This window comes from Engystomops pustulosus, chromosome 6 (genome assembly GCF_040894005.1).
Source record: "Engystomops pustulosus chromosome 6, aEngPut4.maternal, whole genome shotgun sequence".
Classification (NCBI taxonomy): domain Eukaryota; kingdom Metazoa; phylum Chordata; class Amphibia; order Anura; family Leptodactylidae; genus Engystomops; species Engystomops pustulosus.
Window position 1 is genome coordinate 96,796,959 of NC_092416.1, and position 26,228 is coordinate 96,823,186.

Sequence of the window (26,228 nt, forward strand, 5' to 3'; positions counted from 1 at the left end):
ACAGCATGGCAATGACAGAGTGACCGAATGAGGCTAGATAGCATCTAAAACATCCAATAATTGACCCTGACACTATAGGGGACTATGCAGAGGCAGCGGCAGGCTAGAGAGTGTCTTGGCAACATACCCCAAATTGACTCAGGCTTAAAACCAATGGGTGGCAGAGAGGAACCAAAGGAGGTGAGCAAGAAGCGCTCAAATAATATCGGTAAATGATAAAAGTTTGCCAGTATATTTTGTGGATTACACTGCAGGGTGGCGACAAAGTTAACAAGTTTGATGAGGAAGCCATGAAAACAACCCAAAATTCTGCCTGACACAGCTCGTTTGATAAGGGGACCATGTATGGAGGCAGTGAACTAGTAGTAGATTAAAGGTGCTGCAGTTAAAACTATGTTAGTTGGATCTTGGGATGGAGCTGGCGCTCCGCTGCCAGGCGAGCTTTCGCCAATCCAAGCCCCTGTCTCTAGGCTACTCCCCAAACAGCACTTCTAAGAACCTTTTGTATAAGATCAAGTGTAGTAGCGTTCTTATAAGTTTAGTATATGGCGGGTGAGGGGAATGTAAACAGATGCGCAAGAAGCGCTGAAATAATATTGGTAAATGATAAAAGTTTGCCAGTATATTTTGTGGATTACACAGCAGGGTGGCGACAAAGTTAACATGGAAGCCATGAAAACAACCCAAAATTCTGCCTGACACAGCTCGTTTGATAAGGGGACCATGTATGGAGGCAGTGAACTAGTAGTAGATTAAAGGTGCTGCAGTTAAAACTATGTTAGTTGGATCTTGGCATGGAGCTGGCGCTCCGCTGCCAGGCGAGCTTTCGCCAATCCAAGCCCCTGTCTCTAGGCTACTCCCCAAACAGCACTTCTAAGAACCTTTTGTATAAGATCAAGTGTAGTAGCGTTCTTATAAGTTTAGGATATGGCGGGTGAGGGGAATGTAAACAGATGCGCAAGAAGCGCTGAAATAATATTGGTAAATGATAAAAGTTTGCCAGTATATTTTGTGGATTACACAGCAGGGTGGCGACAAAGTTAACATGGAAGCCATGAAAACAATCCAAAATTCTGCCTGACACAGCTCGTTTGATAAGGGGACCATGTATGGAGGCAGCTATATGGACTACTTTTGGAGGCAGCTATGGCGATGACGTGTGGAGGTAGCAATGGAGACAACGTGTGAAGGCAGCTAAAAAGACGACGTGTGGAGGCTGCTATGGAGACAATTTAATTTGGATAGTGCCGGTATGTGGCAGTCCAAAAAAGTTTTCAAACCAGAGGAGCAGGTAGCTGGTCCTCCAGAAAAATTACATAGATTGAGTGCCTGTATGTGGCAGTCCAAAAAAGTTTTCAAACCAGAGGAGCAGGTAGCTGGTCCTCCAAAAAGATTAAATAAATTGAGTGCCTGTATGTGGCAGTCCAAAAAAGTTTTCAAACCAGAGGAGCAGGTAGCTGGTCCTCCAGAAAAATTACATAGATAGAGTGCCTGTATGTGGCAGTCCAAAAAAGTTTTCAAAGCAGAGGAGCAGGTAGCTGGTCCTCCAAAAAGATTAAATAAATTGAGTGCCTGTATGTGGCAGTCCAAAAAAGTTTTCAAACCAGAGGAGCAGGTAGCTGGTCCTCCAGAAAGATTACATAGATAGAGTGCCTGTATGTGGCAGTCCAAAAAAGTTTTCAAAGCAGAGGAGCAGGTAGCTGGTCCTCCAAAAAGATTAAATAAATTGAGTGCCTGTATGTGGCAGTCCAAAAAAGTTTTCAAACCAGAGGAGCAGGTAGCTGGTCCTCCAGAAAAATTACATAGATTGAGTGCCTGTATGTGGCACTCCCAAAATTGTTTAAAACAGAGGACAGGGTAGTTTGCCCTCCAGAAAAATTAAATACATAGAGTACTATAGCCAGAGCCAGTTGGCCCTGGCAAAAAAATAGCCAGTTTCCTCTGCTTTAGTGTACAAAGAGAAGGAGAAGGAGGACAATGAGGAGGAGGAGTGCATACATTATTCAGGTTCAGCTTCTTTCACCTGGTGGAGAATGGAAATGCGGAGAAATCCAGGCTTTATTCATCTTGATAAGCGTCAGCCTGTCAGCGCTGTCAGTCGACAGGCGTGTACGCTTATCGGTGATGATGCCACCAGCTGCACTGAAAACCCGCTCGGACAATATGCTAGCGGCAGGGCAGGCAAGAACCTCCAAGGCGTACAGCGCCAGTTCGTGCCACATGTCCAGCTTTGAAACCCAGTAGTTGTAGGGAGCTGTGTGATCATTTAGGACGATGGTATGGTCAGCTACATACTCCCTCACCATCTTTCTGTAAAGATCAGCCCTACTCTGCCGAGACTGGGGACAGGTGACAGTGTCTTGCTGGGGTGACATAAAACTGGCAAAGGCCTTGTAAAGCGTACCCCTGCCAGTGCTGGACAAGCTGCCTGCTCGCCTACTCTCCCTCGCTACTTGTCCCGCAGAAGTACGCCCTCTGCCGCTAGCGCTGTCAGAAGGGAAATACTGTTTCAGCTTGTGCACCAGGGCCTGCTGGTATTCATGCATTCTCACACTCCTTTCCTCTCCAGGGATGAGAGTGGAAAGATTTTGCTTGTACCGTGGGTCCAGGAGAGTGAATACCCAGTAATCGGTGCTGGAATAAATTCTTTGAACGCGAGGGTCACGGGATAGGCGGCTTAGCATGAAATCTGCCACATGCGCCAGAGTCCCAACGTGCAAGAATTAACTCCCCTCACTGGCCTGACTGTCCATTTCCTCCTCCTCCAACTCCTCCAACTCCTCTTCTTCTGCCCATACACGCTGAACAGTGAAGGACTGAACAATGGTCCCCTCTTCTGTCTCGCCAACATTCTCCTCCTCCACCTCCTCCGATATGCGCTGAGAAACAGACCTAAGGGTGCTTTGGCTATCAACAAGGGAATCTTCTTCCCCCGTCTCTTGTGACGAGCGCAAAGCTTCCGACTTCATGCTGACCAGAGAGTTTTTCAACAGGCCAAGCAGCGGGATGGTGAGGCTGCTGATGGCGGCATCACCACTGACCATCTGTGTTGACTCCTCAAAGTTACTCAGCACCTGACAGATATCAGACATCCACGTCCACTCCTCATTGTAGACTTGAGGAAGCTGACTGACCTGACTACCAGTTCTGGTGGAAGTTGACATCTGGCAGTCTACAATTGCTCTGCGCTGCTGGTAAACTCTGGATAACATGGTTAGTGTTGAATTCCACCTCGTGGGCACGTCGCACAACAGTCGGTGAGCGGGCAGTTGGAGGCGGCGCTGCGCTGCCCTGAGATTGGCAGCATCTGTGCTGGACTTCCTGAAATGCGCACAGATGCGGCGCACCTTCGTGAGCAAATCAGACAGATTGGGGTATGTCTTAAGGAAACGCTGAACTATGAGATTTAACACATGGGCCAGGCATGGCACATGTGTCAGTCTGCCGAGTTGCAGAGCTGCCACCAGGTTACGGCCGTTGTCACACACAACCATGCCTGGCTTCAGGTTCAGTGGTGCCAGCCACAGATCAGTCTGCGCCGTGATGCCCTGTAATAACTCTTGGGCGGTGTGCCTTTTATCGCCAAGGCTCAGCAGTTTGAGCACCGCCTGCTGTCGCTTAGCGATGGCACTGCTGCTGTGCCTAGAGCTACCGACTGATGGCGCCATGCCCACGGATGGTAATTCAGAGGAGGAGGTGGAGGAGGGGTGGGAGGAGGAGGAGGCATAGTAGGCCTTTGAGACCTGGACAGAGGTAGACCCTGCAATCCTCGGCGTCGGCAGAATATGACCAGCCGCAGGGTCAGACTCGGTCCCAGCCTCCACCAAGTTAACCCAATGTGCCGTCAGCGATATATAGTGGCCCTGCCCGGCAGCACTCGTCCACGTGTCCGTGGTCAGGTGGACCTTGTCAGAAACGGCGTTGGTCAGGGCACGAAGGATGTTCTCTGACATGTGCTTGTGCAGGGCTGGGACGGCACATCGGGAAAAGTAGTGGCGGCTGGGGACCGAATACCGAGAGGCAGCCGCCGCCATGAGGTTTCGAAAGGCCTTGGTCTCTACCAGCCTATAGGGCTGGACGTTGAGGGCTTGGGCGTGTGGGTGGGTTGCGCTATACCTCCTTTTGCGCTCCAGCGTCTGGGGTATGGAGAGCTGAACGCTGGGGGATGCTGTGGAGGATCGTGGAGGCGAAGATGGGGTTTTCGCACGGGAGGTGTTTGGGCCGGGGTCCTGGGCAGGGGGCTGACTAGCAGATGACACAGGGTATAGGAGCAGTGGTGTGCCCGGCCGGAGGTGAACGGGCTTGGTGCCATTGAGTGGGGTGTTTAGCATTCAGATGCCTGCGCATACTGGTGGTAGTTAAGCTAGTAGTGGTGGAACCCCTGCTGATCCTGGTTTGGCAAAGGTTGCACACCACAGTCCGTCGGTCATCCAGTGTTTCTTTAAAGAACCTCCAGACTTCTGAAAATCTAGCCCTCGCCACGGGAGCTTGACTACGGGCAACATTTGGCGCTGATGCACCAGCTCTGGCCCTGCCTCTCCGTCTGGCCCCACCACTGCCTCTTCCAACCTGTTCTGCTATAGGACTCGCCTCTGTCTCAGAAGCACTGTGTTCACCCGGCCTATGAACCCAGCTTGGGTCTGTCACCTCATCATCCTCCGATCCCTCAGTCTGCTCCCCCCTCGGACTTCCTGCCCTGACAACAACTTCACCACTGTCTGACAACCGTGTCTCCTCATCGTCCGACACCTCTTTACACACTTCTTCCACTACGTGAATAATGTCATCATCACCCACAGACTGCGACTGGTGGAAAACCTGGGCATCGGAAAATAGCAGCAGCAGGACAAGTGGTTTGTGACTGTGGGAAGGGTCCAGAAAACAGTTCCTCAGAGTATGCCGGTTCAAATGCCAAATTTTGGTGGGAGGGGGCAGACTGGGAGGAAGGAGGCTGAGGTGGAGGAGCTGGAGGAGTGCCGCTTTCGGTGACATGGGTGGACTGCGTGGAAGACTGACTGGTGGACAAATGGCTAGAAGCATTGTCCGCAATCCACGACATCACCTCTTCGCACTGTTCTGGCCTCAACAGTGCTCTACCACGAGTCCCAGTAACTTGAGACATGATGAACCTAGGGAGTGTACCTCTGCGGCGTTCCCCTGCTCCCCCATCAGCAGGTGGTGTCTCACCCCGCCCAGGACCACAGCCTCTGACCCCTGCAGTAGTTGGACGCTCACGTCCACGCCCTCGTCCTCTACCCCTAGCCCTCGGGTTCAACATTTTCCAAATTAAAGTGTAAACTTGAAAAAAAAAAAAAAATTGTGTTTTTTTTTTTTTTTAGTTTTTTATTTTTTTTAACAAAACGATGCTATCCTATTGCTATGGCTAGTTTCTAACCTACACTGACAGCACACAACTGGATTTTGTGCTTTGCAAGATGAGTTTGAGCTATAAAATGAAATAAAGGTAAAAAAAAAAAAAAAAATCAGCAGACTCTGCCTAATTCTACTCAAACCCCTAATAAATTGTCCCACTTCGGTGTTTGAGGTGGATATGCGTGTCACTAAGAGCTAAACACAACGGTCGCAGGCCTCCCAGCAAATTCCTCACAGTATGGTACTAGCTGCACTACTAATGCCAGCAAGCCCAGCCACAAGCAAACCAAAAAAAGGAAAATATAACGCTATTGTAGGCCTAAGTAAGCCGTTGGGGTTCTCCTATGGCTATTTTGTAGCCTACAATGAGAGCACACTGCTTTGCAAGATGAGTTTGAGCTATAAAATGAAATACAGGTAAAAAAAAAAAAATCAGCAGACTCTGCCTAATTCTACTCAAACCCCTAATAAATCGTCCCACTTTGGTGTTTGAGGTGGATATGCGTGTCACTAAGAGCTAAACACAACGGTCGCAGGTCTCCCAGCAAATTCCTCACAGTATGGTACTAGCTGCACTACTAGTGCCAGCAAGCCCAGCCACAAGCAAACAAAAAAAAGGAAAATATAACGCTATTGTAGGCCTAAGTAAGCCGTTGGGGTTCTCCTATGGCTATTTTGTAGCCTACAATGAGAGCACACTGCTTTGCAAGATGAGTTTGAGCTATAAAATGAAATACAGCTAAAAAAAAAAAAAAATCAGCAGACTCTGCCTAATTCTACTCAAACCCCTAATAAATTGTCCCACTTCGGTGTTTGAGGTGGATATGCGTGTCACTAAGAGCTAAACACAACGGTCGCAGGTCTCCCAACAAATTCCTCACAGTATGGTACTAGCTGCACTACTAATGCCAGCAAGCCCAGTCACAAGCAAACAAAAAAAAGGAAAATATAACGCTATTGTAGGCCTAAGTAAGCCGTTGGGGTTCTCCTATGGCTATTTTGTAGCCTACAATGAGAGCACACTGCTTTGCAAGATGAGTTTGAGCTATAAAATAAAATACAGCTAAAAAAAAAAAAAATCAGCAGACTCTGCCTAATTCTACTCAAACCCCTAATAAATTGTCCCACTTCGGTGTTTGAGGTGGATATGCGTGTCACTAAGAGCTAAACACAACGGTCGCAGGTCTCCCAGCAAATTCCTCACAGTATGGTACTAGCTGCACTACTAATGCCAGCAAGCCCAACCACAAGCAAACAAGTTAAACTAGTTATGAATAGAGATGAGCGAACATACTCATCCGAGCTTGATGCTCGTTCGAGCATTAGCGTACTCGAATCTGCTCGTTGCTCGGACGAATACTTCGCCCACTCGAGAAAATGGCATCTCCCGCCGTTTTGCTTTTTGGCGGCCAGAAACAGAGCCAATCACAAGCAAGGAGACTCTGCACTCCACCCAGCATGACGTGGTACCCTTACACGTCGATAGCAGTGGTTGGCTGGCCAGATCAGGTGACCCAGGAATAGACTAGCCCCTGCCCGCGCTGCTCGGATCATTCTGTGTCTGGATGCCGCTAGGGAGAGAGCTGCTGCTGGTCGGGGAAAGCGTTAGGCTGTTCTATTAGAATAGTGTTAGGCAGGAGTGATTCTACAAGAACCCAACAGCCCTTCTTAGGGCTACAATAACGTTATACATTTTTTTTTTTTATTTGCTTGTGGCTGGGCTTGCTGGCACTAGGGTGCAGCTAGTACCATATTGTGAGGAATTTGCAGGGGGACCTGCTACCATTGTGTTTAGCTCTTAGTGACACACATATCCACCTCAAACACCAAAGTGGGACAATTTATTAGGGGTTTGATTAGAATTAGGCAGAGTCTGCAGATTTTTTTTTTTTTTTTACCTTTATTTCATTTTATAGCTCAAACTCATCTTGCAAAGCAGTGTGCTTTCAGTGTCGGCTACAAAATAGCCATAGGAGAACCCCAACGGCTTACTTAGGCCTACAATAGCGTTATATTTTCCTTTTTTTGGTTTGCTTGTGGCTGGGCTTGCTGGCATTAGTAGTGCAGCTAGTACCATACTGTGAGGAATTTGCTGGGAGACCTGCGACCGTTGTGTTTAGCTCTTAGTGACACGCATATCCACCTCAAACACCGAAGTGGGACAATTTATTAGGGGTTTGATTAGAATTAGGCAGAGTCTGCTGATTTTTTTTTTTTTTTTTACCTTTATTTCATTTTATAGCTCAAACTCTTCTTGCAAAGCAGTGTGCTTTCAGTGTCGGCTACAAAATAGCCATAGGAGAACCCCAACGGCTTACTTAGGCCTACAATAGCGTTATATTTTCCTTTTTTTGGTTTGCTTGTGGCTGGGCTTGCTGGCATTAGTAATGCAGGTAGTAAAATATTGTGTGGAATTTGCTTAGAGACCTGCGACCGTTGTGTTTAGCTCTTAGTGACACGCATATCCACCTCAAACACCGAAGTGGGACAATTTATTAGGGGTTTGATTAGAATTAGGCAGAGTCTGCTGATTTATTTATTTTTTTTTTACCTTTATTTCATTTTATAGCTCAAACTCTTCTTGCAAAGCAGTGTGCTTTCAGTGTAGGCTACAAAATAGCCATAGGAGAACCCCAACGGCTTACTTAGGCCTACAATAGCGTTATATTTTCCTTTTTTTGGTTTGCTTGTGGTTGGGCTTGCTGGCATTAGTAGTGCAGCTAGTACCATATTGTGAGGAATTTGCTGGGAGACCTGCGACCGTTGTGTTTAGCTCTTAGTGACACGCATATCCACCTCAAACACCGAAGTGGGACAAATTATTAGGGGTTTGATTACAATTAGGCAGAGTCTGCTGATTTATTTTTTTTTTTTTACCTTTATTTCATTTTATAGCTCAAACTCTTCTTGCAAAGCAGTGTGCTTTCAGTGTCGGCTACAAAATAGCCATAGGAGAACCCCAACGGCTTACTTAGGCCTACAATAGCGTTATATTTTCCTTTTTTTGGTTTGCTTGTGGCTGGGCTTGCTGGCATTAGTAGTGCAGCTAGTACCATATTGTGAGGAATTTGCTTAGAGACCTGCGACCGTTGTGTTTAGCTCTTAGTGACACGCATATCCACCTCAAACACCGAAGTGGGACAATTTATTAGGGGTTTGATTAGAATTAGGCAGAGTCTGCTGATTTTTAATTTTTTTTTACCTTTATTTCATTTTATAGCTCACACTCATCTTGCAAAGCACAAAATCGAGTTGTGTGCTGTCAGTGTAGAAACTAGCTGTAGCAATAGGATGGCATCATTTTGGTTAAAAAAAAAATAAAAATAAAAAAAATAAACACAAAAAAAAAAAATTTAAAGTTTACACTTTAATTTGGAAAATGTTTAACCCGAGGGCTAGGGGTAGAGGACGAGGGCGTGGACGTGGGCGTCCAACTACTGCAGGGGTCAGAGGCCGTGGTCCTGGGCGGGGTGAGACACCACCTGCTGATGAGGGAGCAGGGGAACGCCGCAGAGCTACACTCCCTAGGTTCATCATGTCTCAAGTTACTGGGACTCGTGGTAGAGCACTGTTGAGGCCAGAACAGTGCGAAGAGGTGATGTCGTGGATTGCGGACAATGCTTCTAGCCATTTGTCACCGAAATCAGCACTCCTCCGGCTCCTCCACCTCAGCCTTCTTCCCCCCAGTCTACCCCCTCCCAGCAAAATTTGGCATTTGAAGCGGCATACTCTGAGGAACTGTTTTCTGGACCCTTCCCACAGTCACAAACCACTTGTCCGGTTGCTGCTGAGCAATTTTCCGATGCCCAGGTTTTCCACCAGCCGCAGTCTGTGGGTGATGATGACATTATTCACGTAGTGGAAGAAGTGTGTAAAGAGGTGTCGGACGATGAGGAGACACGGTTGTCAGACAGTGGTGAAGTTGTTGTCAGGGCAGGAAGTCCGAGGGGGGAGCAGACTGAGGGATCGGAGGATGATGAGGTGACAGACCCAAGCTGGGTTGATAGGCCGGGTGAACACAGTGCTTCTGAGACGGAGGCGAGTCCTATAGCAGAACAGGTTGGAAGAGGCAGTGGTGGGGCCAGACGGAGAGGCAGGGCCAGAGCTGGTGCATCAGCGCCAAATGTTGCCCGTAGTCAAGCTCCCGTGGCGAGGGCTAGATTTTCAGAAGTCTGGAGGTTCTTTAAAGAAACACCGGATGACCGACGGACTGTGGTGTGCAACCTTTGCCAAACCAGGATCAGCAGGGGTTCCACCACTACTAGCTTAACTACCACCAGTATGCGCAGGCATATGAATGCTAAACACCCCACTCAATGGCACCAAGCCCGTTCACCTCCGGCCGGGCACACCACTGCTCCTTCCCCTGTGTCATCTGCTAGTCAGCCCCCTGTCCAGGACCACGGCCCAAACACCTCCCGTGCGAAAACCCCATCTTCGCCTCCACGATCCTCCACAGCATCCACCAGCGTTCAGCTCTCCATACCCCAGACGCTGGAGCGCAAAAGGAAGTATAGCGCAACCCACCCACACGCCCAAGCCCGCAACGTCCACATCTCCAAGTTGCTTAGCCTGGAGATGCTGCCCTATAGGCTGGTAGAGACCGAGGCCTTTCGAAACCTCATGGCGGCGGCCGCCCCTCGGTATTCGGTCCCCAGCCGCCACTACTTTTCCCGATGTGCCGTCCCAGCCCTGCACAAGCACGTGTCAGAGAACATCATCCGTGCCCTGACCAACGCCGTTTCTGACAAGGTCCAACTGACCACGGACATGTGGACGAGTGCTGCCGGGCAGGGCCACTGTATATCGCTGACGGCACATTGGGTTAACTTGGTGGAGGCTGGGACCGAGTCTGACCCTGGGGCTGCTCATATACTGCCAACGCCGAGGATTGCGGGGCCTACCTCGGTCCAGGTCTCAAAGGCCTACTATGCCTCCTCCTCCTCCTCCCACCCCTCCTCCACCTCCTCCTCCTCCGAATTACCATCCGTGGGCATGGCGCCATCAGTCGGTAGCTCTAGGCACAGCAGCAGTGCCATTGCTAAGCGACAGCAGGCGGTGCTCAAAGGAGTTGGAGGAGTTGGAGGAGGAGGAAATGGGCAGTCAGGCCAGTGAGGGGAGTGAATTTTTGCGCGTTGGGACTCTGGCGCATATGGCAGATTTCATGCTAGGCTTCCTATCCCGTGACCCTCGCGTTCAAAGAATTTATTCCAGCACTGATTACTGGGTATTTACTCTCCTGGACCCACGGTACAAGCAAAATCTTTCCACTCTCATCCCTGGAGAGGAAAGGAGTGTGAGAATGCATGAATACCAGCAGGCCATGGTGCACAAGCTGAAACAGTATTTCCCTTCTGACAGCGCTAGCGGCAGAGGGCGTACTTCTGCGGGACAAGTAGCGAGGGAGAGTAGGCGAGCAGGCAGCTTGTCCAGCACTGGCAGGGGTACGCTTTAAAAGGCCTTTGCCAGTTTTATGTCACCCCAGCAAGACACTGTCACCTGTCCCCAGTCTCGGCAGAGTAGGGCTGATCTTTACAGAAAGATGGTGAGGGAGTACGTAGCTGACCATACCATCGTCCTAAATGATCACACAGCTCCCTACAACTACTGGGTTTCAAAGCTGGACATGTGGCACGAACTGGCGCTGTACGCCTTGGAGGTTCTTGCCTGCCCTGCCGCTAGCATGTTGTTCGAGCGGGTTTTCAGTGCAGCTGGTGGCATCATCACCGATAAGCGTACACGCCTGTCGACTGACAGCGCTGACAGGCTGACGCTTATCAAGATGAATAAAGCCTGGATTTCTCCGGATTTTCATTCTCCAACAGGTGAAAGAAGCTCAACCTGAATAATGTATGCACTCCTCCTCCTCATTGTCCTCCTTCTCCTCCTCTTTGTACACTAAAGCATAGGAAACTGGCTATTTTTTGCCAGGGCCAACTGGCTCTAGCTATAGTACTCTATGTATTTAATTTTTCTGGAGGGCCACCTACCCGGTCCTCTATTTTAAGCAATTTTTGGGAGTGCCACATACAGGCACTAAATCTATTTAATTTTTCTGGAAGACCACCTACCTGCTCCTCTGGTTTGAAAACTTTTTTGGACTGCCACATACAGGCACTCAATTTATTTAATTTTTCTGGAGGACCACCTACCTGCTCCTCTGGTTTGAAAACTTTTTTGGACTGCCACATACAGGCACTATCCAAATTAAATTGTCTCCATAGCAGCCTCCACATGTCGTCTTTTTAGCTGGCTCCACACGTTGTCTCCATTGCTACCTCCACACGTCATCGCCATAGCTGCCTCCAAAAGTCGTCCTTATAGCTGCCTCCATACATGGTCTCCTTATCAAACGAACTGTGTCAGGCAGAATTTTGGGTTGTTTTCATGGATTCCACATCAAACTTGTTAACTTTGTCGCCACCCTGCTGTGTAATCCACAAAATATACTGGCAAACTTTTATCATTTACCAATATTATTTCAGCGCTTCTTGCGCATCTGTTTACATTCCCTTCACCCGCCATATCCTAAACTTATAAGAACGCTACTACACTTGATCTTATACAAAAGGTTCTTAGAAGTGCTGTTTGGGGAGTAGCCTAGAGACAGGGGCTTGGATTGGCGAAAGCTCGCCTGGCTGCGGAGCGCCAGCTCCATCTCAAGATCCAACTAACATAGTTTTAACTGCAGCACCTTTAATCTACTACTAGTTCACTGCCTCCATACATGGTCCCCTTATCAAACGAGCTGTGTCGGGCAGAATTTTGGATTGTTTTCATGGCTTCCACATCAAACTTGTTAACTTTGTCGCCACCCTGCGGTGTAATCCACAAAATATACTGGCAAACTTTTATCATTTACCAATATTATTTCAGCGCTTCTTGCGCATCTGTTTACATTCCCCTCACCCGCCATATCCTAAACTTATAAGAACGCTACTACACTTGATCTTATACAAAAGGTTCTTAGAAGTGCTGTTTGGGGAGTAGCCTAGAGACAGGGGCTTGGATTGGCGAAAGCTCGCCTGGCAGCGGAGCGCCAGCTCCATCTCAAGATCCAACTAACATAGTTTTAACTGCAGCACCTTTAATCTACTACTAGTTCACTGCCTCCATACATGGTCCCCTTATCAAACGAGCTGTATCGGGCAGAATTTTGGATTGTTTTCATGGCTTCCACATCAAACTTGTTAACTTTGTCGCCACCCTGCGGTGTAATCCACAAAATATACTGGCAAACTTTTATCATTTACCAATATTATTTCAGCGCTTCTTGCGCATCTGTTTACATTCCCCTCACCCGCCATATCCTAAACTTATAAGAACGCTACTACACTTGATCTTATACAAAAGGTTCTTAGAAGGGCTGTTTGGGGAGTAGCCTAGAGACAGGGGCTTGGATTGGCGAAAGCTCGCCTGGCAGTGGAGCGCCAGCCCCGTCTCAAGATCCAACTAACATAGTTTTAACTGCAGCACCTTTAATCTACTACTAGTTCACTGCCTCCATACATCGTCCCCTTATCAAACGAGCTGTGTCAGGCAGAATTTTCAGGTGTTTCACCAGATACATAGTGGAACGCAGCCCATCTGTCGCCGCCATGCTGGAGACCTGAAGTTGCAATCATAGCAGCGCAATATGGATGCCCCATACTGTCGCTCTTAATCATGGAACCATTTCCGTAAAAACAATTAAAAATAGAACCACTATGCTATTCCATTATTCCTAGGTGAAATATTCAAACGACCCGGCCTGCTTTGAAAATTTTATTTTTTTCAAAGTAAACGCTTCTGGCCCCTAGGCCCATTTTGGGTGGGGAGGAGCCGAGAGACAGGGGCTTGGACAGGCGAAAGCTCGCCTGGCAGTGGTCCGCCAGCTCCATCCCAAGATTAGGCAGCCTCAGAGGCATCCATGCATGCTGCCCCTGCTGTTTCCTGTCCATTTTGCCTCCACGATCCTCCACAGCGTCCACCAATGTCTCATTTCAACTCTCTATACCCCAGACGCTGGAGCACGAGAGGATATGCAGCACATCATCCCCTTATCAAACGAGCTGTGTCAGGCAGAATTTTCAGGTGTTTCACCAGATACATAGTGGAACTCGGCCCATCTGTTGCCGCCATGCTGGAGACCTGAAGTTGCAATCATAGCAGCGCAATATGAATGCCCCATACTGTCGCTCTTAATCATGGAAGTCGTCTCCATGGCTGCCTCCACATGTCGTCCCCTTATCAAAAGAGCTGTGTCAGGCTCATTTTTTGGGTGTTTCACCAGATACGTTATGGAACTTGGTCACTATGTCGACACCATGCTGTGTTATCGACTAAATATACCGTCAACCTTTTGTTCACATAGGAAATCATTTCACCTCCTTTGGTGAAACCTGAGTCCATTTAGGGTATGTCGCCATGAGACTCTCTAGCCTGCCACTGCTGCCGCTGCCTCTGCATGCCGTCCCCTATAGTGTCAGGGTCAATTATTGCATGTTTTAGATGCTATCTAGCCTCATTCGGTCACTCTGTCATGGCCATGCTGTTGCCCATAATTTTGGCATAATGGTGCGATTCAGCAGCCTCCATGCATGCTGCCACTGCTGTTTCCTGTCCATTTCCGTGGTGTTTCCATCCTTTTCTGAGGTTCCCAGGTGTTTGGCCAAGCTTCCCTGTGCAGAGCCTTGGTCCCCTTGAAAAATGCTCGAGTCTCCCATTGACTTCAATGGGGCTCGTTATTCGAGACGAGCACTCGAGCATCGGGAAAAGTTCGTCTCGAATAACGAGTACCCGAGCATTTTAGTGCTCGCTCATCTCTAGTTATGAAGTATTAGGGATTTCTACAAGCCAGGGATCTGAATGGGGATGGGAATGGCTGGATGTAATGAATAATGAGATACTAGCACATACCCTTACTTACTGATTTGCCTTGAGGCTTATATGAGAATTAAGGGAGCAGTGAACAATGCACCATAGTGACAAACATGTCTACACTAGCCCTACCCTTTAAGTGTTGTGTTTGTGTGTGTGTTTTTTATCCTAGTGAGCTCATTTTAATAATTAAATACTAAATAAAAGCTAAGTTTTAGCCCCCTCATTTAATTTTATATATACAGCCCCCTCCTCATTTAATTTTATTTATACTGCCCCCTTCCCAATTGACTTTCATATATACAGCCCCTGCTCATTTAATTTTATATATACATTCCTTTTCTTATAATAATAATAATTCTTCATTTATATAGATTACACACAGATTACGCAGCGCTGCACAAAGCATGACAAATGGGTCTTAATAAATTTATATATACAGCCCCACTCCTCATTTAATTTCAATTATATTGCCCTCATCCTCATTTACTTTTTTATAATTTCAGCCCCCTCTTCATTTCATTTTGTATACATAGCCCCCTATTACCATTTGATATATAAGCTACACTCACTTTATACATACAGAACTCTTTTTTCGTTTCAAATAAACTATGTTCATTTCATATATACTACATTGCTCCATTCTTTTTATTCATTCTGCCCTTTATCCAAATTGGGCTATAGAAAATGCCTCTATTCTCTCAGCAGTGGGAGTCATGTGCTGCACATCCGGTTTTAGAGGTTGTTAGGAAGTCTCCACTCATGTCGAGAGTGGCTGCATCTAGTGGCCACATCAAGAACTATTAATATCTCTGCCAGTGGTCACCAATGGGGATGTTGGCTCCTTCAATAGCTCTAGGTGTTGAGGTCCATATGAGGCAGGGCCGCATCTGCCATGATGAGAGAGTGCTTCTGACAAAAGAGGAGGATGCATTCCTCAGGACAAACACCCTCTCTCAAATAGACTGCCTCTGTCCGTCTCTAAAATCCTCCATACCGAGCACTGGTCACAATTTAAATGTTCTCACAACTTATTCCACAGAACACAAAGCGGTGAGATCCATCTTAGCAAAACACTGGACCATATTACAGAGAGATCCCTATTTAGCATGGTCGCTACCAAAAGTCCCAAAACTCACATTCAGAAGAGTGCCGCTATTGGCACTAAAACAACCATGTTCCAAAAAATGATAAAAGTACATCTTCATCCACGCTAGGAACCACCATGTTCCCTACCTTTAACCCTTTCAGGACCTGGCCCTTTTTTGTTTTTTCATTTTCATTTTTTACTCCCCATGATCAAAAATCCATAACTTTTTTATTTTTCCATGTACAGAGCTGTGTGACGGCTTATTTTCTGCGTAACAAATTGCACTTCATAGAGATGGTATTGAATATTCCATGCCGTGTACTAGGAAGCGGGAAAAAAATTCCAAATGCAGTGAAATTGGTAAAAAAACGCATTTGTGCCGCCTTCTTGTGGGCTTGGATCATACGGATTTCACTGTGCGCCCCAAATGACATGTCTACTTTATTCTTTGGGTCCGTATGATTACAGGGATACCAAATTTGTATAGGTTTTATAATGTTTTCATACATTTAAAAAAATTAAAACCTCCAGTACAAAAATTTTTTTGGGGATTTTGCCATCTTCTGGCGCTAATAACTTTTTTATACTTTGGTGTACTGAGCTGTGGGTGGTGTCGATTTTTGCGGATTTTGATGACGTTTACAATGTTATCAATTTTAGGACTGTACGACCTTGTGATCACTTTTTATAGAATTTTTTAATTTTTTTAAATGACAAAAAATGTGCCATTTTCGAATTTGGGCGCGATTTTCCGTTACGTGATTAAACGCAGTGAAAAACCGTTATCATATTTTGATAGATCAGGCATTTTCGAACGCGGCGATACCTAATGTGTTTATGATTTTTACTGTTTATTTATATTTATATCAGTTCTAGGGAAAGGGGGGTGATTTGAGTTTTTAGGGTTTTTTATTATAATTTTTTTTTTTTTAACTTTTTTTTATTTTTATTTTTAGTACTTTTCAGACTCCCTAGGGTACTTTAACCCTAGGGGGTCTGCACGATCCTATCATATACTGCCATACTACAGTATGGCAGTATATGGGGATTTTACTCCTCATACATTACAATGTGCTGATAGCACATTGTAATGCATGGGTTAACCAAAAGTAGCCTCGGGTCTTCGCGAGACCCGAGGTTACCATGGCGACGGATCGCCGCTCCCCGATGACGTCACGGGGAGCGGCGATCCTCGAAAAGATGGCGGCGCCCACGCGCCGCCATGCTTTTGAAGCCGCCGGCAGCATTGCCGGCGGCGATCGAGGTGAAAACACCCGCGATCGGTGCTAGCACCGATCGCGGGTGTTACCGGTAAGCCTTTGCTGCAATATGCAGCAAAGACTTACCGGCTATGGAGAGGGCTCAGCGCGTGAGCCCCCTCCATGCACCCGCGGCCGACCCGTGACGTGCTATTACGTCACGGGTCGTGAAAGGGTTAAGGGTGCTTACAGGTGCAATAGTGCGAGATGTCTTACATGCGAATCCATCCAACATAGATTCCGCACATTTACTTCATATACTACATCTGAGAGCTATCAAATACAATCCTTTCAAAACTGTACCTCAGATTATGTGGTTTAACTGTTGGATGCCCAGGCCTGCTTCAATATGTGGGACGTACCTCCCAACCATTTAGGGAACGTGTCAACATTCACCGCAGCAAGACCAAGGCTGGGTTCATGCAACACAATGGGGGTCATTTACTAAGGGCCCGAATCGCTTTTTTCCTTCGGGATACCCGAATATTACTGTTTTGCGCCGATTTTCCCTGAATTGCCCCAGGTTTTTAGCGCAAGAGATCGGATTGTGATCGGCATGCATGCGAGGGAATTCTGAAAAACCGCCGTATTTTTTTTTTTAAAAAGTGTTGCTTGACACGCACTTACCTGCACCCAGCATAGCTTGATGAACTCCAGTGAACTCCAACAGACTTCAGCGCAGCAGCTACACCTGGTGGACATCGGGCGCACTACCTTAGTGAATCGCCGGAAGACCAGAATCCTCCACAGAGAACCCGCCGCTGGATCGCGAATGGACCGGGTAAGTAAATCTGCCGCAGTGTCTCTAGACATTTTTTTTTTTTTTTAAACACATTTTTTATTGAGTTTAAACATACATAATACATACATCTGAGCATGGTTCCTGTACAGGAGCCATACCCTGAAATCTTAGAACATAACGGATAGAGTAAGGGTGGGGGTAGGGTAGGGAAGGACATTGGAAAAGTTTACAAAATAGAAAAGGTTGTAAACATAACATTTAAATTTAGTCATCACTGGTAGCAAGTTAATATGGATGCTTAATCAGACTATGCATATTATACTTCAATCCATTGGTGCATACTGTTAGCTTATTATAAATTACACATTTGCTAGATTACACATTTAACAGGTGCTATTTGTTGGTGCTTGTGTCAATCCCCTGAAAGCAAGCCATTTATCCCACCTCTTGGCAAAGGCTGTATGTGAACCTATTCTCTTAGATATAAGTTGCTCTAAAATGCAATTATACTGGATTTCGTTCATTCTTGCTGTTAGAGCCGGAACCTACAGTGTTTTCCACAGTCTAGCTAAGCTTATTCTAGCTACAGTAAGAATTTGAAATACTATAGCTCTTTCATGTTTATGTAGTGCTTCTAGTCCTAGGGAGACTATCTTAAAACCCTTGTTATTAAGAGAAGAATCTCCTTCCAGTAAGGAGTCAATACTTTACATGACCACCATGTGTGTAACACAGTACCAGTCTCTAAACTACACCTCCAGCATTTAGCTGACGTGGCTGGAAAAAATTTTGATAGTCTATATGGGGTGTAATACCATCTGTAAAGCAGCTTCCTTGAGACTTCTAGATGATTTATGCAATGCGAAGACTTATGACTAGTCTGCAATGCAATGTTCCATTGGTCACTGGAAAATGTTTTATTTAGTTCTTCTTCCCATTTTATCTGACAAGGGAGTTTGTTTAGTTTTCCACCAGCTAATAGAGCCGAGTATGCTTTAGAGATTGCTCAGCATACGTAGAAACCTCCTTTTGGCCAGTTGGTTTATAATTTTGCAAAAAGTGGCGTAGTTGCAGGAACTTATAAAAGGTAAATTAAACTCCTTTATCAAGTCATTAAAGGACTTTAAATCATTTTCCCTAAATAAGTGCTTAATTTCACTTATCCCATTTTCTATCCAATTTGCATAATTGGTGTTAGGAATTATTGCAGCAATTGCTGACAGAGACATATTGCTCAGTCTCAATGGAACCAAGTTGGATTTAGACAATACATGTTTCCAAACTGTGAGTGCTGCAGCCATAGGTGGGGATACACGGGAGGATGGCTTATATGTAAATCTTGATGCCCACAATAGAGAGCGTAGTGACGATACCCCCGCAATATTCTGTTCTATGTCTACCCATAATTTATCAGAGTCTCCATGCCACCAAACTTGTAATTGATCTGCTATAACCGCCTCATAATATTTCTCCACATTCGGGCATCCTAACCCTCCTTCAGCTATAGGTGGGTATAGAATCGGCATCTTAATTCTGGCTTTTTGCCCTTTCCACATAAATGACGTTAGGAGTGCTTGGAGCCTTCGCAGATAATGTTTAGGTACACTGATTGGAACATTCCTAAAATTATAAAGTATTTTGGGTAGTATCATCATCTTTATAGTTGAGACTCTACCTAACCACGATATAGGTAAATTAGAATATGAATGAAGTTCCTTTGTTAGTGATGGGATCAGTGGAATATAATTAGCTGAAAACATATTGTTTATGGGATAGGTCAGTTTAATTCCTAAATATGGAACTTCCCCCTCTGCCCATTGGAATGAGTAGGCTTCCTTAATCTTAGCCCTCACTGGAGGAGGGATTCCCATGTCTAATATAAGCGATTTAGTCGGGTTGATTTTGTAATAACTAATTTTGCTTAATTGCGTTATGATATTCAGAACTCCCTTGAGTGACCGTTCAGGGTCAGTAAGACAGAATACCACGTCATCGGCAAAAAGGCCGATTTTGTGATCCCTATCTCCAACCTGTATGCCCCCTATCTCCGACGACTGTCTAATAGCTTGAGCAAACGGTTCCATTACCAGAGCAAATATCATCGGAGACAAGGGGCATCCCTGCCTCGTACCATTAGTAATCACAAATGGCTGCGACAGAATCCTGGAGGAGTATACTCTGGCTGATGGTTGGGAATACAAAGCCATTATCGCTCTGTGAAATGGGCTTATTATTCCAAATTTATTAAGTGTTTGGCTTAAGTAACCCCAATGTACCCTGTCGAACGCCTTCTCCGCATCCACCGTGAGGAGCAGAGAAGGCGCGCGACGGGTCTCGACAAGTGAGATCAAGTCAATGAGTCTTCTTGTGCCATCCACCGTCTGTCTACCCTTTATAAAGCCCACCTGATCCTTTGCCACAACCCGTGGGAGCAAATCCGCAAGTCTTCCAGCCAATACCGTCGCATATAGCTTGAGATCAGTATTTAATAGGGAGATGGGTTAGAAATTGGTAGGGGAGTCGGGGGGTTTCCCTGGTTTTGGCAGGGTTATTACTAGAGCCTGAAGCATTTCATTTGGAATAGTACCTTGGCACATAAAGCTGTCGAATATCCTTACTAAATATGGGGCTGGTTTATCCTTATGGTGTTTAAAGTATTCATTAGAAAAGCCATCAGGCCCAGGAGCTTTATTGCTCTTAAGTGAGGATATGGCTTTAAGAACTTCTTCAGATGTAAAAGGGGATGCCAACTTATTGGTTTCGTCTACTGAGAAGCTAGGTAGGTTTAACTGTTCCAAAAACCTGCAGATATCGCTTTCCACAGGCTGCGGCGTTTGTGAATCAGTGGCTAAATTATACAGATCCCCATAGTATTCTGCGAATACATCTGTGATACCTTGAGGGTTCATAATGCAAACTTTTTGTTTATTGTAAATAAAGGGAATTCGGGACTTAGCTGCTCTAGCTTTTAGACACCTTGCCAACAAGGCGCCAGGGCTGTTCCTAAGCCAGTAGTATGACATTTTTAATTTCCTCAGAGCAAACTCATATTTATGGGCATTCATTTCTCTAAGTTGGCTGCTAATTGAGGTAATTTCTGCTGCTCTATCTGGAGTAAAATTTTGTTTATTGAGCCTGTGTAGGTCTGCTAATTGAGAAAGTAATCTGTTCTCTTTTTCTGTGTGAGTTTTCTTAGCATGGGACGCTTGTTTTATATAATGCCCTCTTAAAGTAGCTTTATGCGCACACCATAGGGTGGGGTCATCCACTGCTCCATCATCATTGATTCTGAAGTATTCTTCCACTTCTTTCTTTGATGCTACGTCATACTTAGGATGTTGAAGTATATAATTATTAATACGCCACACCTTATTAGTTGGAGTAGAAAATTCTTCCCTTAGAATTAATTCTACAGGAGCGTGGTCAGACCAAGATATAACCCCTATAGAGGTTTTATAAACTAATGGTAAGGCCCATTTATCTAATAAAAAATAATCTATCCTAGTATACACCTTATGTGAATTGGAAAAAAAGGTGTAGTCCCTTTCAGAAGGATTTCTTGTCCTCCAAGCATCATATAGCTCATTCTGGAATATAGTTTGGGCAAACGGCGTAGGTTCTGGCACCCTGTTGACAGTGGAATCCATAGATGGCCATATTGTCTGGTTGAAATCACCAGCCATAACTAAATATCCTTTTTTGATCTTATAAACCTTATTTAGAAGCTTCCTAATGAATGTATGTTGCTTCTTATTAGGCCCATAAACTGACACAATGGTGTATTGTTGTTTATTAATTAGGCAAATAATTGCCACAAACCGCCCTTTCACATCCGTCTGGGACTCTTGAAATTGGAATGCTACGGAATCTCTAATAACTACTGCTACTCCCCCTTTTTTACCCACAGCTGGGGCATGGTGTATGATGGGGAAATTCTTATTTTTAAGGCGAAAGCAGTCATTCTGATTGAGATGCGTCTCTTGGAGACATACTATATCGCTATGGTGCTTTTTCACTGTCTCCCATACTAGGGATCTTTTGTATGGGGAATTTAAACCTTTCACGTTAAGTGATAAAAATTTAAGTACCATATTTTTGAGTGTAAAATAAATTCATAAGCTTTCGCGGTGATACAATCAGGAGATGCTGAGCCCCCCGGACTAGACTTGCACCTCTTTTCCTACAGTAGCACTTAGGATCTCTCAATGCTTGCATACAGTAATGACCATAAACAAAGGGGATATCAACCAAACTAGGTAAATACTTTACCATATCAACAATAAAAAACCAAAACAACAAAACAATGCAAATGTTCATTCGGGATCCTGATCATTGAGGACCGGATAGAACGTGTCCATGGCGGTCGCCACGTAATCATCACTAAGAGGACCAGAGATATAAGCTATAAGATGAGGCATGACCATTGCAGATGGTATAGATGAAGGAGAGTCCTTTTCATCAAGTAGCCTTCTTCTTTCCATAAGCGACTGTACTACTCTTCCTGAATACGAGATGGCGATGAGCGTTTCTGTGGGTGAACCTCTGCTTCTTCCTCGGTAAGATTCCATTGCTTACACAGCTGTAGAGCCTCATCTGGAGAATTGGCCACCAATTTCGTACCATTCCTGTTGATCAGTAACTTAACCGGAAAGCCCCAGCGGTACTGTATTCCATGTGCTCTGAAAATGGCTGTGCTTTGCTGAAAAGCTCGGCGTCGAGACAGTGTAGCCGCAGAGAGATCGGCATAAACAGAAATATCCTTAAAGCGAGGTGATACGGTGGGGTGAGAACGAGCTGCCATTGCTATTTTTTCTTTGATATGATAAAAATGGATTTGCGCTATGACATCCCGCGGGACATCTCCCGCCAAGTGCTTTGGCTTAGGCAGTCTATGAGCTCTGTCAATTATTAGGTCAGTTTGTGATGCTTGTGGCAGATGCAGTGAAAAATAATCAGATACTCTGTTAGGTCATCGGGTTTAACTGACTCCGGGACTCCCCGAAAACGGAGGTTGTTCCTTCGTGACCTATCCTCCATATCTGCCAACTTGGCCTGCATAGATTGCATTTGTTCCTCCAATGAGATAGTAACATCCGCCATGTCGTTGTGGGCTGTTGTTATTTCAGCCATTTTATTCTCTATATGAGATGTTCTGTCCCCTAATGAGTATATTTTTGATCTAACAGCGTGCAGAGACTGCTTGAGCTCTTTGGTAATATTCGATTGCAGTACAGAGAGCATAAGTTTCATCGTTGCTACTGTGATCGGTGCGGAGTCCGTCCCACAGTTATATAGTGTTTGAGGAGGCACTGAGTTAGGTATGGTGTCCCACATACCTGTGCTAGCTCTGTATTCCTTGCTAGCGGATCTCCGCTGAGGAGTATCTATTAAGGTGTAGGTGTCACCGGTATAGCCGCATCGATTGCAGACTCTTGACTCCCGCAGTTGGCTGGAGATGATGCTTGGCTGCTGCTTGAGGACTCCAGCGACAATAGAGGTTCCTCCAACAATAAGTCATCCTTTGCTGAGGCTTGCGGGACAGCTACCTCTACACTCTCTCCGACTTCCTGCTCTGCTTGTTCAGAGTGCGCGGCGCCATCTTGGCTCTGTTCCTTGGCGGGGAAAAACTTAGTAGGTTTCAGCGGGCTCCGCTTCTTAATCCTCCCCTTGGCCATGACTCCCGGTTCTTCAGCAGGGTAAGTGATAACTTTGGGGTACCTGGGAATGCTCTGTGGTCGCAATGTGCCACTATTTAACGGCCGGGCTCCAGAGCTGCAGGCTTACACGTCCGTCTCCATGCGCAGCAGGACACGCCCCCTGTCGCTAGACATTTTAAAACATATCAACAAAATGATTTCAGTATGACCAAGGTTCTCCCAATAGAACAAATTCCCCGTACACACCCGGACAGATTAGGACAACTAATCAGAAGGGAAACCTTTTGGATTTTTAAATTATTACATTATGTTCTTATGGTCTTAATGAAACATTAGAACGTACATGACCATCCATTAAGCACAACACTAGCATACAGTATCCTTACAGTATTAAAGTCTAATATTAGTTTCATTTATCATCACCTGATATCCACTAAATAGCCACTAAACACCATATTACTATTTTGTACCTATATTCAATATACAATGTATAGTACTAGTCACATTAGATTTCACTACCATTCTGTCCCCATTGCCTAGACCAGTGGTGGCGAACCTATGGCACTAGTGCCAGAGGCGGCACTCAGAGCCCTTTCTGTGGGCACCCGGGCCATCGCCCCAGCACACCAGACAGGACTCAAAGAATTTTCCTCCAGTTACAAGCAACTTAAAAGATGCTGCTTTCAGTAATATGTTGATACTTACTTCGCTACTTGGGACTGTAGGAAGACGGAGAATGAGTAGACAGGGCCGAATTATCTTTGGAGGACCTTCTCCTGGCCCCACGATTCTCTGTGTACAGAGGGACACTGGAAAGATGCTAAAATGATGAAAATTTTCCATCTTTCTACTGTGTTGCTGTCCTCAGGAGGTAAATATGAAGTTGTTGAACAGGGAGCAATAAGTTACAGCTTTAATTTTTGGTTGGCACTTTGCGATAAATAAAGGGGGTTTTGGGTTCAGTTTGGGCACTCGGCCGCTAAAAGGTTTGCCATCACTGGCCTAGACAATCACCTCTGGCTTCTCTCTTCATAAAGCTTGATCCTTTAAACAAAAAAAAATGCTCACAGAAAGCTTTTAACCTGAGATGCATCCCTATCAGGCTGCAACCCGCACTGCTTCCAGATGACTCTGCAGATTACTGAGTAAGTTTTTTCCTCTCTCTTCCTTTTTATTATAGCCTACCTTAATTAAGCCCGGGGACTAACAAACAACTGCCTTTACCCTTACATTCCAGCAAACCAGAAGCATGACCGACCCCTAATCGAAGTAACTTTTTCCTACTTCCCCTGTAGAAACCTTCCACTCCGATCAGTACGATCATCCATTAACCCCTTAACGACCTGCAGCTGGAGCTGTAGGTGGGCAGGAGCTTTTTATATGTAATCATCATGCTATCTAGTAGACAGAAGAAATGGTTATGTATAGTTGCATTTCATGAATTTCTCTCTATCTATACTTACACATATCCATATATCCTACAGTGTAGTTGACAAAGGCTGAAGAGTAAAAATGATAGAACACTATACGAAACTGACAGCCTTAGGCCCCTTCCACACTAGCGAGTGTGATGCGATGAACTCGCATCACACTCGCAACGCAAGCTGCCGGGAACGCACGGCCCGAACGCTGCACCGCGGGAGTGAACTCAGCATGTCAGTTCACTCCCGCGGTGCAGGGTTCGGGCCGTGCGTTCCCGGCAGCTTGCGTTGCGAGTGTGATGCGAGTTCATCGCATCACACTCGCTAGTGTGGAAGGGGCCTTAGGAGGTAACACATCATAGAAAAATGTGTTCTTTATTTTTATTCTCCCTTTGGCTTTTAACCTGTATGTCGTGCTCCACTCCCTCCATGTACCACCTCATTGGTGCTTTCAATAAAAATAAGTTATGTGTTAGTGAAATACACATTTTAACTGAATTTATACAATAATCTTATGTTCCTTAGCATGTAAATAAAATGTGCAGCGTATACCGAACACATAATGACCTGCATATAATGAGTGAGTGACCTGTGGCATGCATAATGTGTAGTGTGTGGGCAGCGGGTATCTAATTTTTGATTGGTTTGTATGTGTGTGTGGTATGGGCAGTATGTACTATATGTAGTAAGTGAGTTAGGTGTGCAGCATGTATTTACGGTGTGAGTGACATATGGTCTAGTCTAGAGAATGGAAGAAATGTATACATGTTACCATTACTCTTGGCTGGATATGTCCAAATATATAAATAGTATTTAACCAGTTAAGGACCAGGCCTTTCCTGTTTTTTCATTTCCATTTTTCACTCCCCACCTTCAAAAATCTATAACTTTTTATTTTTTCACATAAAGAGCTCTGTGATGGCTTATTTTCTTCTTAACAAATGACACTTCATAGTGATGGTACTGAATATTCCATGTTGTGTACTGGGAAGTGGAGTGAAAATGGTGAAAAAAATGCTTTCACTGTGCACCCCAAATGTCTACTTTATTCTTTGGGTCAGAGCAATCACAGGGATAACAAATTTGTGTAGGTTTTATAATGCTTTCATACATTTACAAAGATTTTACAAACATGGAGCTGTTGGTGGTGTCATTTTTTGCGACTGTATGACCTTCTGATCACTTTTTATAGAATTTTTTTATATTTTTCAAATTGACAAAAAAGTGCCATTTTCGACTTTGGGCGCTATTTTCCATTAGGGGAAAATGCAGTGAAAAAACGTTGTTATATTTTGATAGATCAGACATTTTCAGATGCAGCGATGCCTAATGTGTTTATGATTTTTACTGTTTATTTGTATTTATATGACTTCAAGGGAAAGGGTGATGATTTGAATGTTTAGGGGTTTTTTTATTATTATTTTTTTTTACTTTTTTTATTTTTACTATTTTTCAGGGTAATTTAACCCTAGGTTGTCTGATTGATCCTACCATAAACTTTCATACTACAGTATGGCATTATAAGGGGATTTTCATCCTCATACATTACAATGTGCAATTAGCACATTGTAATAAATGGGTTAAAATGAGACAGGTTCAGGTCTTCAGAAGATCCAAGACTGTCATAGCAATGGATGACATCGCAGGGAGCGACAATCTTTGACAAGATGGAGGTGCCCATGCCCTGCTATCATTTTGAAGCCGCAGACAGCTTTGCCGGCAGTGATCAACGAGATAACAATATGCAGCAAAGACTTACAGCCTCATCAGCACCCTGAAAAAGAGGCAATTCTCAGCCCCTCTGCCCTGAGCTGAATCCATCTCTCC